The sequence below is a fragment of the Pantherophis guttatus genome, chromosome 18 (assembly GCF_059756535.1).
Source record: "Pantherophis guttatus breed Tessera chromosome 18, ASM5975653v1, whole genome shotgun sequence".
Lineage (NCBI taxonomy): Eukaryota > Metazoa > Chordata > Lepidosauria > Squamata > Colubridae > Pantherophis > Pantherophis guttatus.
The window spans coordinates 7,203,660-7,212,849 of record NC_142080.1 but is presented as its reverse complement, the minus strand read 5'-3'; the positions used below and the strand labels follow the sequence as shown (position 1 = coordinate 7,212,849).

Genomic DNA, 9,190 nt, shown 5'->3' with positions numbered 1-9,190 from the left:
AAAAAAAAAAAAAAGGGGGGGGGGAATTAATTTGAGAAGCCGATCCAATGGAATCAGACACGAGTTAAATTAGAACGGTCTTCAGATTAAAGCAGCATTTTTGATAAAAGAAAGCGTCTGTAGTTCAGTGTTGAATTGTGGGGTCCTTGGTGCTCTTTGAACCCGGCTGTTTTCCTGAAAACGTTTCATGACCTAAGTAGGTAACGGCATCAGTGCTAAAAGGAAGGGGGTGCAGGAGGAGGAGGACTTGTGGGGTCCTTGGTGCTCTCTGAACTTGGGCGGTAACATCATCAGTATTAGTTAACTTTATTGATTAGTGCGTGGGCCCGTATCAGAGTTCCAAACACAAATTATTACTAAAATCTGATGAAAACAATTTAAAATGGGAGTTGGAATAAAAAATACAATTTAAAAGGAAATGGGAATAAAATGGGAATTTAAAACAAAATTGGAATAAAAATATAATTTAAAATGAAATCGGAATAAAATACAATCGTCAGTACTAGTTTGAGCAAACCCCACTCCTTCGAGCACTGATGATATTAACTAGTTGGGTAATGAAACGTTTACAAGAAAACCTCAGAGAGCACCCAGGATTCCAGAGTTCTCCTCCTCCTCTCCACAAACACCACTCCTTCGAGCACTGATGATGTTAACTAGTTGGGTAATGAAAGGTCTGTATGAAAACAGCTAAGCTCACCTAGGACCTCACAGTCGTCTCCTCCTCCTCCTCCTCCTCCTCCTCCTCCTCCTCCTCCTCCTCCTCCTCCTCCTCCTCCTTCCTCCTCTCCACAAACCCCACTCCCTTCTAGCAGAGCACTAAGCAACAATCCCAATGACTGAAAGTTTGTTTTTACTTCTTCGTAGGATTTATGTGTGTTTTTCCTCTAGCCAGGTAGGAAAAACCTGGCTAGAGGAAAAACATATAGATATATAGATACAGATACAGATATACATACATACATATAAAAACCAAGGTAATAAAAAGGGTGAGAGAGGGAAGCTGGAAAACCTAGATTTTAATCCTTCCCCAGCTACAAAATCCCCCCGGGAGACCTTTGGCCAGTCCCTTTCAATCCAGCCTCCCTTACACAGTTGTTAAGTAAAAAAAAAATAAAAAATAGGGAGTTATGATCCCATCTGGGGAAGAAATGGAGGGAGCGACAGATTTTATCTTCCTGGGCTCCAAGATCACTGCAGATGGGGACTGCAGCCAAGAAATTAAAAGAGGCTTGCTCCTGGGGAGGAAAACCATGGCAAAGCTAGATAGCATCCTAAAAAGCAAAGACATCACTGCCAACAAAAGTGAGTCTAATCAAGGCGATGGTTTTCCCAGTTGCAATGGATGGCTGGGAAAGTTGGACCATAAGGAAGGCTGAGAAGGCCAAAGGATGGAGGCCTTTGAACTCTGGTGCTGGAGAAGACTCCCGTGAGTCCCTTGGACTGCAAGGCCATCCAACCGGTCAGTCCTAGAGGAGATCAACCCTGACTGCTCTTTAGAAGGCCAGATCCTGAAGAGGAAACTCAAATCCTTTGGCCACCTAAGGAGAAGGAAGGACTCCCTGGAGAAGAGCCGAATGCTGGGAACGATGGAGGGCAAAAGAAGAAGAAGGGGACGGCAGAGAAGGAGGTGGCCGGATGGAGTCACTGAAGCAGCCGGCGTGAGCTTAAATGGACTCCGGAGGATGGTAGAGGACAGGAAGGCCTGGAGGAACGTCGTCCATGAGGTCACGATGGGTTGGACATGACTTCGCGACTAACAACAAAGATCCCATCACAAGCTAGCAAAAATCAACGATGACCCCGAGCCTTCATTTCAGCAAGAATACCGGACAGAGTCGTCATGTTATTCTTAAAACAACTGAGAGTTGGAAACTGCCTGATAAATAAAAACATTGCTCTAAAGAGCGACTGTTACATTTCCTGCCCCGCCAGAGAGAAATGAAGGAAGAAGAAATAAAGGAATTGCATCTCCCTTAGCGGGGTGGAGGGGCGGGGGGGTTGTTTCAGGATAATTTTTGGCACGCCCAAGCTTTGCTTGGATTTTGGCGTAAACACCTCTAATGAAGTGGAAAGCAAGAGACAAACAGCTTAGGTAATGCCGAATTTAATCAGCTGAGAGGTTAATTAAGATATTTTTTTTTCAATTTGGGACTTTGCGGCTGGAAATATTCCACGGTTGGCCGCCAGGGGGCGACCAGGGATCGCAGGTAGCCTAATATATTGTACAAGGCATTTCCCAATCGAAAAGTTTTCATCCGCAGATTTGCAAACAATTTTTAACCCAGTTGCGAAGCGGCTGTCAAAATTGCAAGTCTGCGGATGAAGGTCGGAGTTGAAGGCTGGTGAAAACGTTTCCCTTAAACCGTTTCTGCTTCTCGAAAGACGGAGTCATTTCTCTTCAATGGGCTCCTGCAAAAACGTCAAGAGAATTTATTTATTTTATTTATTGATTGGTTCGATTTATATGCCGCCCTTTCTCCGGAGACTCAGGGCGGCTTACAATGCTTTTAAGCAATAGCCTTCATACTTTTGTATATACCTGCTTAGCAGGGCTTTCGGCCCCCCCTAAGCGGTGTTCTTTTTGATACAAAATCAACTTATTGCCCCCACAATCCAGGTCCTCATTTTACCTACCTCGGAAGGATGGAAGGCTGAGTCAACCTTGAGCCTGGTGAGATTTGAACTCACAGTAATTGCAGGCAGCTGGCAGCTAAGTGCTACTTAACAGCACTTTAGTCCGCTGCTCCACCAAGGCTCCTTCATTTCAATTATAGTTTGCTTGGCTACTCACCCACCCTCTGGCACGTTTCCCAAAATTGCATTTTTAAACCTAGGTTAGGAAGAAAAAAGTAGGCTAGGAGCAAAGACGATAGCAACTCTTAGGAGGGTCCTCTTGATTGAACAGCGGGGATGGGAGGGAAAAAAAAATTGCCCGGCTGGACTACAACTCCCAGCAGCCCCAGCCAAACGTGATCGGGGATGAGGAGGCTGGGATCGATTGTACACCAAGGAGGAATAATGGAAGAGAGTCCCTGGATCAAATCCTCCTTCAGTTCTCTTGGGCCACGCAGTTGGCCTGGCCTACCTCGTAAGGTGGTTGTTTTGAGGATAGCAAGGGAAGAATGGGCTCTCTGCCAGGACAATGAGGCATTTTTTCCCCCCCAGCGCCATTATAAGTTAAAACAGACGGGCGTAAATCGAGGACTAACTGTAAGCCCTTGGGCTAATTCTGCTTTCCAATAAAAAGAGATTATTTGTAATGAGGGGGGGGTCCTTGGTGCTCTCTGAGCTTGGCTGTTTCTTGCAGACGTCTTATGACCCAGCTAGGTAACATCATCAGTGCAAAAAAAAAAGGGGGCATTTGCAGCAAAGCCCACTCCCTTTCTAGCACTGATGATGTTACCTAGTTGGGTCATGAGATGTCTACAAGAAAACAACCCCGCAGTCCTCTTCCTCCTCCCTTCTCCTCCTCCTCTCTGCAAACCCCTCTCCCTTTCTAGCACTGATGATGTTATCTAGTTGGGTCGTGAAATGTCTCTTTAAAAAACCACCAAGCTCCTCCTCCTCCTCCTCCCTAGTCCTCCTCCTCCTCCTCCTCCCTGCAAACCTCCCATCCCTTGGTCCTCTCTGAGCTTAGTTGTTTTCTTACAGGCATTTCCTGACCCAGCTTGGTAACGTCATCACCACTGCGAGAAGGGACATTTGCAGCAAACTCCCGCTCCCCTTTCAGCGCTGATGACGTTACCTAATTGGGTCAGGAGACGTCTGCAAAAAAAGCTTAGAGACCACCCCCCCCCTCCATTCTGCTTTCACGTGGGGGGCAAAGGGTTCCTGGATTTTTGACGTTTTCTGAACACCTCGGTTGAGCTGACTTCAGTCCAAGACGGTGGAAGAACTTTCTGTACCGATGAAGAAATCTGGGAACATCGGAATGTAGGAAGAACACGCTGAACTAGCTGGCTTGTCTTAATGCCAAGCGAACGGAGGGGGGGGGAAGTTGGTGAGGAATGTTAACAGCGAAACTCTGGGCTTATTTTGGCATTTTTGCAGCCAGGAGCAAAAGGTGCTTGCCAAATTCAGACAGTTTTTTTTAAAATTTTAATTTTAATTTATTTTTATATGCCGCCCTTCTCCGGAGACTCAGGGCGGCTTACAATGCATTAAGCAATAGCCTTCATACTTTTGTATATTTTTATACAAAGTCAGCTTATTGCCCCCACAAACCTGCCGGGAAACAGGTTACGTCCCTAGCCTAGGATGTCCTTCCTTGGGATTCGAACCGGAGTTTGTGTAACTGAGGAACGGACAAAGGACACACACTGACCTCCTTTTTGGGGAGAGGGGCTGACGTGCCAAGAGAGGGAAAAAAAACAGTCTTTTAGGGAAAGGAAATGGGTTTTTTTTTTAAATTGCGTTTTAAAAGACAAAGCAGCCAAGTTTCTAGTCCTCAGGATGGGTTTGGAGAAGTTTAAAGCCAATGGAATCGAGTCAATGTTGGCGATTGGTGATTGGACTCTTGCTACGTAATAAGGCGTCAAATCTCCGCGTCCCCATGGCCAACATTGAGATAGGTTGTTTTTATTTAAGTTTAACCCCATCCTGAGGACTAGAAACTTGGCGCTTGGCTTTTAAAAAGGGCAGCCGGGCCCATTCAGAGATTTTTCTTGTTTAAGATTTGCAAGGGGGGGGGGGGAAAGAGAGAAATAAACTGAATTAATAATTGCAGAGAGAAATTCCCTGCCAATTCTCATTCAGTTTGATAATTCAGATTTTGGGTTATATATTTATCGGGGTCATGTGACCACCATCCCCATTTGCCACCTTCCCAGCTGGCTTCCGACAAGCAAAGTAAAAGGGGGGGGGGAAGCCAGATTCACTTAACAACCATGTGATTCGCTTAACGACGGCAGGGATTCAATTCACAACCATGGCAAAAAAAAAAAAAGTCACAAAATCCAGCGCGACTTACTTAAGCCGCCACCTTGCTTAGCAACGTTCCCCATTGCAGTCATAAGTAGAGGACAAGATATATTTAGGTAGTCCTCGACTTACAACAGTTCGCTTAGTGACCGTTCGAAGTGACAACGGCACTGAAAAAAGTGACTTGGGACCGTTTTTCACACTTACGACCGTTGCCCCATGGTCACGCGATCAAAATACAAATGCTTGGCAACCGACTCACATTTATGACGGTTGCAGTGTCTCGGGGTCACGCGATCCCCTTTGGCGACCTTCTGACCAGCCAAGTCGATGGGGAAGCCAGATTCACTTAACAGCGGTGTTACTCACTTAACGACTGCACTTAACAAATGAATGGCAAGAAAAGTGGTACAAGGGAGCAAAACTCGCTTAACAAATGTCTCGCTTAGCAACATCAATGTTGGACTCCACTGTGGTCGTAAGTCGAGGTCCACCTGTATATTTCTATTGCTTATCCATGTTTTTAAACAATGCAGAATGCTCGCTTTAAGCTGTTGTTTCTTACTTTTTTTCTTTTTTTGCAATAAGTTAGGAACCCCACAACTCTTTTAAACTAGCTTCTCTCCCCAGCCAGATTTTAAATAGCAATAGCCCATAGACTTATATACCACTTCACAATGCTTTTACAGCCCTCTCTAAGCGGTTTACAGAGTCAGCCTATTTGCCTCCAACAATCTGGGTCCTCATTTTACCCACCTCGGAAGGACGGAAGGCTGAGTCACCCTTGAGCCAGTCAGGATCGAACTCCTGGCAGTGGGCAGAATTAGCCTGCAATCCTGCATTCTAACCACTGGGAGGGAGGGAGGGAGGGAGGGAGGGAGGAAGGATGAGGAAGGAAGGAAGGAAGGAAAGGAAGGAAGGAAGGAAAGAAGGAAAAGAAAGAAGTGGGAGATGGAGGGAGGGAGGCAGAAAGAAAGGGAGGGAGGGAGGAAGGAAGGAAAGAAGAGAGGGAAGGAAGGAAGGAAGATAGCAATACCACTTAGACTTATATACCACTTCACAACAATCCGGGTTCTCATTTTACCAACCTCAGAAGGCAGAGTCAACCTTGAGTTGGTCAGGATCAAACTCCTGGCAGTGGGCAGAATTAGCCTGCAATCCTGCATGCTAATCACTGGGAGGGAGGGAGGGAGGGAGGGAGGGAGGGAGGGAAGGAAGGAAGGAAGGAAGGAAGGAAGGAAGGAAGGAAGGAAGGAAGGAAGGAAGGAAGGAAGGAAGGAATAGCACCTAGACTTATATACCGCTGTACAGTGCTTCACAGCCCTCTCTAAGCGGTTTACAGAGTCAGCCTCCTTGCCCCCAACAATCTGGGTCCTCAACCTTGTCAGTCAACCTTGAGTCAGGATCGAACTCCTGACAGTGAGCAGAGCTAGCCTGCAATCCTGCATTCTAACCACTGGGAGGGAGGGAGGGAGGGAGGGAGGGAGGGAGGGAGGGAGGAAGGAAGGAAGGAAGGAAGGAAGGAAGGAAGGAAGGAAGGAAGGAAGGAAGGAAGGAAGGAAGGAAGGAAGGAAGGAAGGAAGGAAGGTAGCAATAGCACTTAGACTTCACAACAATCCGGGTCCTCATTTTACCAACCTCAGAAGGACAGAAGGCTGAGTCAACCTTGAGTTGGTCAGGATCAAACTCCTGGCAGTGGGCAGAATTAGCCTGCAATCCTGCATTCTAAGCACTGGGAGGGAGGGTGGGAAGGAAGGAAGGAAGGAATAGCACTTAAGACTTATATACCGCTTCACAGTGCTTCACAGTGCTTCTCTAAGCGGCTTTCAGAATCAGCCTCTTGCCCCCCAACAATCCGGGTCCTCATTTTACCCACCTCGGAAGGACGGAAGGCTGAGTCAACCTCGAGCCTGGGGAGATTCAAAACTGTCAAATTACAGGCAGCCGGCAGGCAGCAGAAGTTAGCCCGCCGTACCGCACTCTAACCACTGCGCCACCGTGGCTCATAAACGTGGCATCCTTAAAACCCACACTGCTTGAATCCCCGGGCACCCCTATCTTTGGGACGCAGCCGTGCAGCAGACTTTGGCTAACGGGTCATTCAAGCGTATAACGTAGACGCAGCTTGTCCCGTCTCTTCCTGGGGTCTCAAAGTTCCTGGCCAGATGGTTTGGAGCAGAGTCCAAACCATGCCAGGCGGGCGCCCGTCCTCCCGCCGGATAATGGGCAACCTCTGCCACTAATGAGCTTGTCATTGCAACATGTTGACATTTCATTAGCGAGGCGTCTTGGCTGCTGCCGGACGGTGGCTTGCAGGCTGCTGGGTCCTTGGTTGAAGCCGCTGCCTTCTTCCCTCCCCCCCCCCGGCCCCCCAGGCTTTGAGGAGCAGGGCAGCGAGATCGAGGGGATGACGACGCCAAGCAGGTTTTCGGGGGTCCGGGCACCCATGATGAGGATGAGGATTCGCCAAAGCACCAGAGGGCAGGACAAGAAACCATGGTTGGAAGCTAATCGAAGAGAGGAGCAAGCTGGAATGAAGGGGGAAACTTCCTAACAGTGAGGACAATTAGCCGGTGGAACTGCCTGCCACCAGAAGTTGTGGGTGGCTCCATCAGTGGAGGTTTTGTAAGAAGAGGCTGGAGGGTCACTTGTCTGGAATGGTATAGGGCCGTGATGGCGAACCTACGTGTCAAAGATGGCACACGTAGCCGTATCAGTGGGCACGCGAGCTCAGCTCAGAAGTAGGGAAACAGGCTGTTTCCTGCCTCCGGAGGGCTTCAGGGGTGGTGGGGAAGGCCTGTTTTTTTGCTGTTTCCAGGCTCCAGAGCCTTTCTAGGAGTCTGGGGAGGGCAAAAACGGCCTTCCCGACCCTCACAGAGGCCCTCTGAAGGATGAAAATGGCCCGTTTGCCAACTTCCGGTGAGACCAGAAGGCCTGTTTTTTGCTGTCCCCAGCCTCCAGAGCCTTTCTAGGAGCCTGGGGAGGGCAAAAACAGCCTTCCCGACCCCCACAGAGGCCCTCTGAAGGTCAAAAATGGCCCATTTGCCAACTTCCGGTGAGACCAGAAGGCCTGTTTTTTGCTGTCCCCAGCCTCCAGAGCCTTTCTAGGAGTCTGGGGAGGGCAAAAATGGCCTTCCCGACCCCCACAGAGGCCCTCTGAAGGTCAAAAATGGGCCGTTTGCCAACTTCCGGTGAGACCAGAAGGCCCGTTTTTTGCTGTCCCCAGCCTCCAGAGCCTTTCTAGGAGACGGGGGAGGGCAAAAACGGCCTTCCCGACCCTCACAGAGGCCCTCTGAAGGATGAAAATGGCCCGTTTGCCAACTTCCGGTGAGACCAGAAGGCCTGTTTTTTGCTGTCCCCAGCCTCCAGAGCCTTTCTAGGAGCCTGGGGAGGGCGAAAATGGCCTTCCCGATCCCCCCGGAGGCTCTCTGGGGGCCGGAAACGGCCCATTTGCCAACTTCTGGTGGGCGCATAGAATTATGGGTGTGGGCATATGCGCGCGTGACACCCCCCCGCCCCCCCCCGCTCCTGGCACGCGATGGCAAAAAGGTTAGCCATCACTGGTATAGGGTCTCCTGCTAAAAGCAGGGGGCTAGACTAGAAGACCTCCAAGGTTCCTTCCAGCTCTATTTCTATTATTTCTATTATTTCTTTTTCTATTAATTCTAATTCTATTCTATTCCTATGGTTCTATTCATTATATTCTATTCTTGCACGGAGCCAAACAGTGTGAAATAATCGGAGGCGACAAATTTTCCCGGAAGACGATAAACAGCATAAGAGTCATCCTAATAATAACAATATCATGCCTTGGCTAAATTGTAAATAGACTATGATTAAATATAGATAATCCTTGACTTACAACAGTTCGTTTAGTGATCGTTCGAAGTTATGACGGCACTGGAAAAAGTGGTTTATATGACCGTTTTTCAGACTTACGACCGTTGCGGCATCCCTGTGGCCACGTGATCCAAATTCAAGATGCTTGGCCACTTACTCATATTTATGACGGTTGCTGTGTTCCACGATCCCCTTTTGCGACCTTCTAACCAGCAAAGTCAATGGGGGGGGGGGAGGAAAGCCAGATTCGCTTAACAGCCATGCGACTAACTTATCAACGGCAGGGATTCGCTTAACGACGGCGGCACGAAAGGTCGTAAAACGGGCAAAACTCAAATGCTTCACATAGCAATGTAAATTTGGGGCTCAGTTGTGGTCATAAGTCGAGAGCTACCTGTATCCCAGGAACAATAGCCTTAATGCACCA

The 9,190-nt window shown here is 48.4% G+C and overlaps 1 protein-coding gene across 1 annotated transcript in view; it reads right to left on the bottom strand.

Annotated features, from left to right (window-relative positions):
* Window positions 1–9,190, bottom strand: part of AP5B1 (adaptor related protein complex 5 subunit beta 1) — a 137,245-nt gene that overhangs the window by 50,555 nt on the left and 77,500 nt on the right. The gene's annotated exons all lie outside the window — the stretch shown is intronic.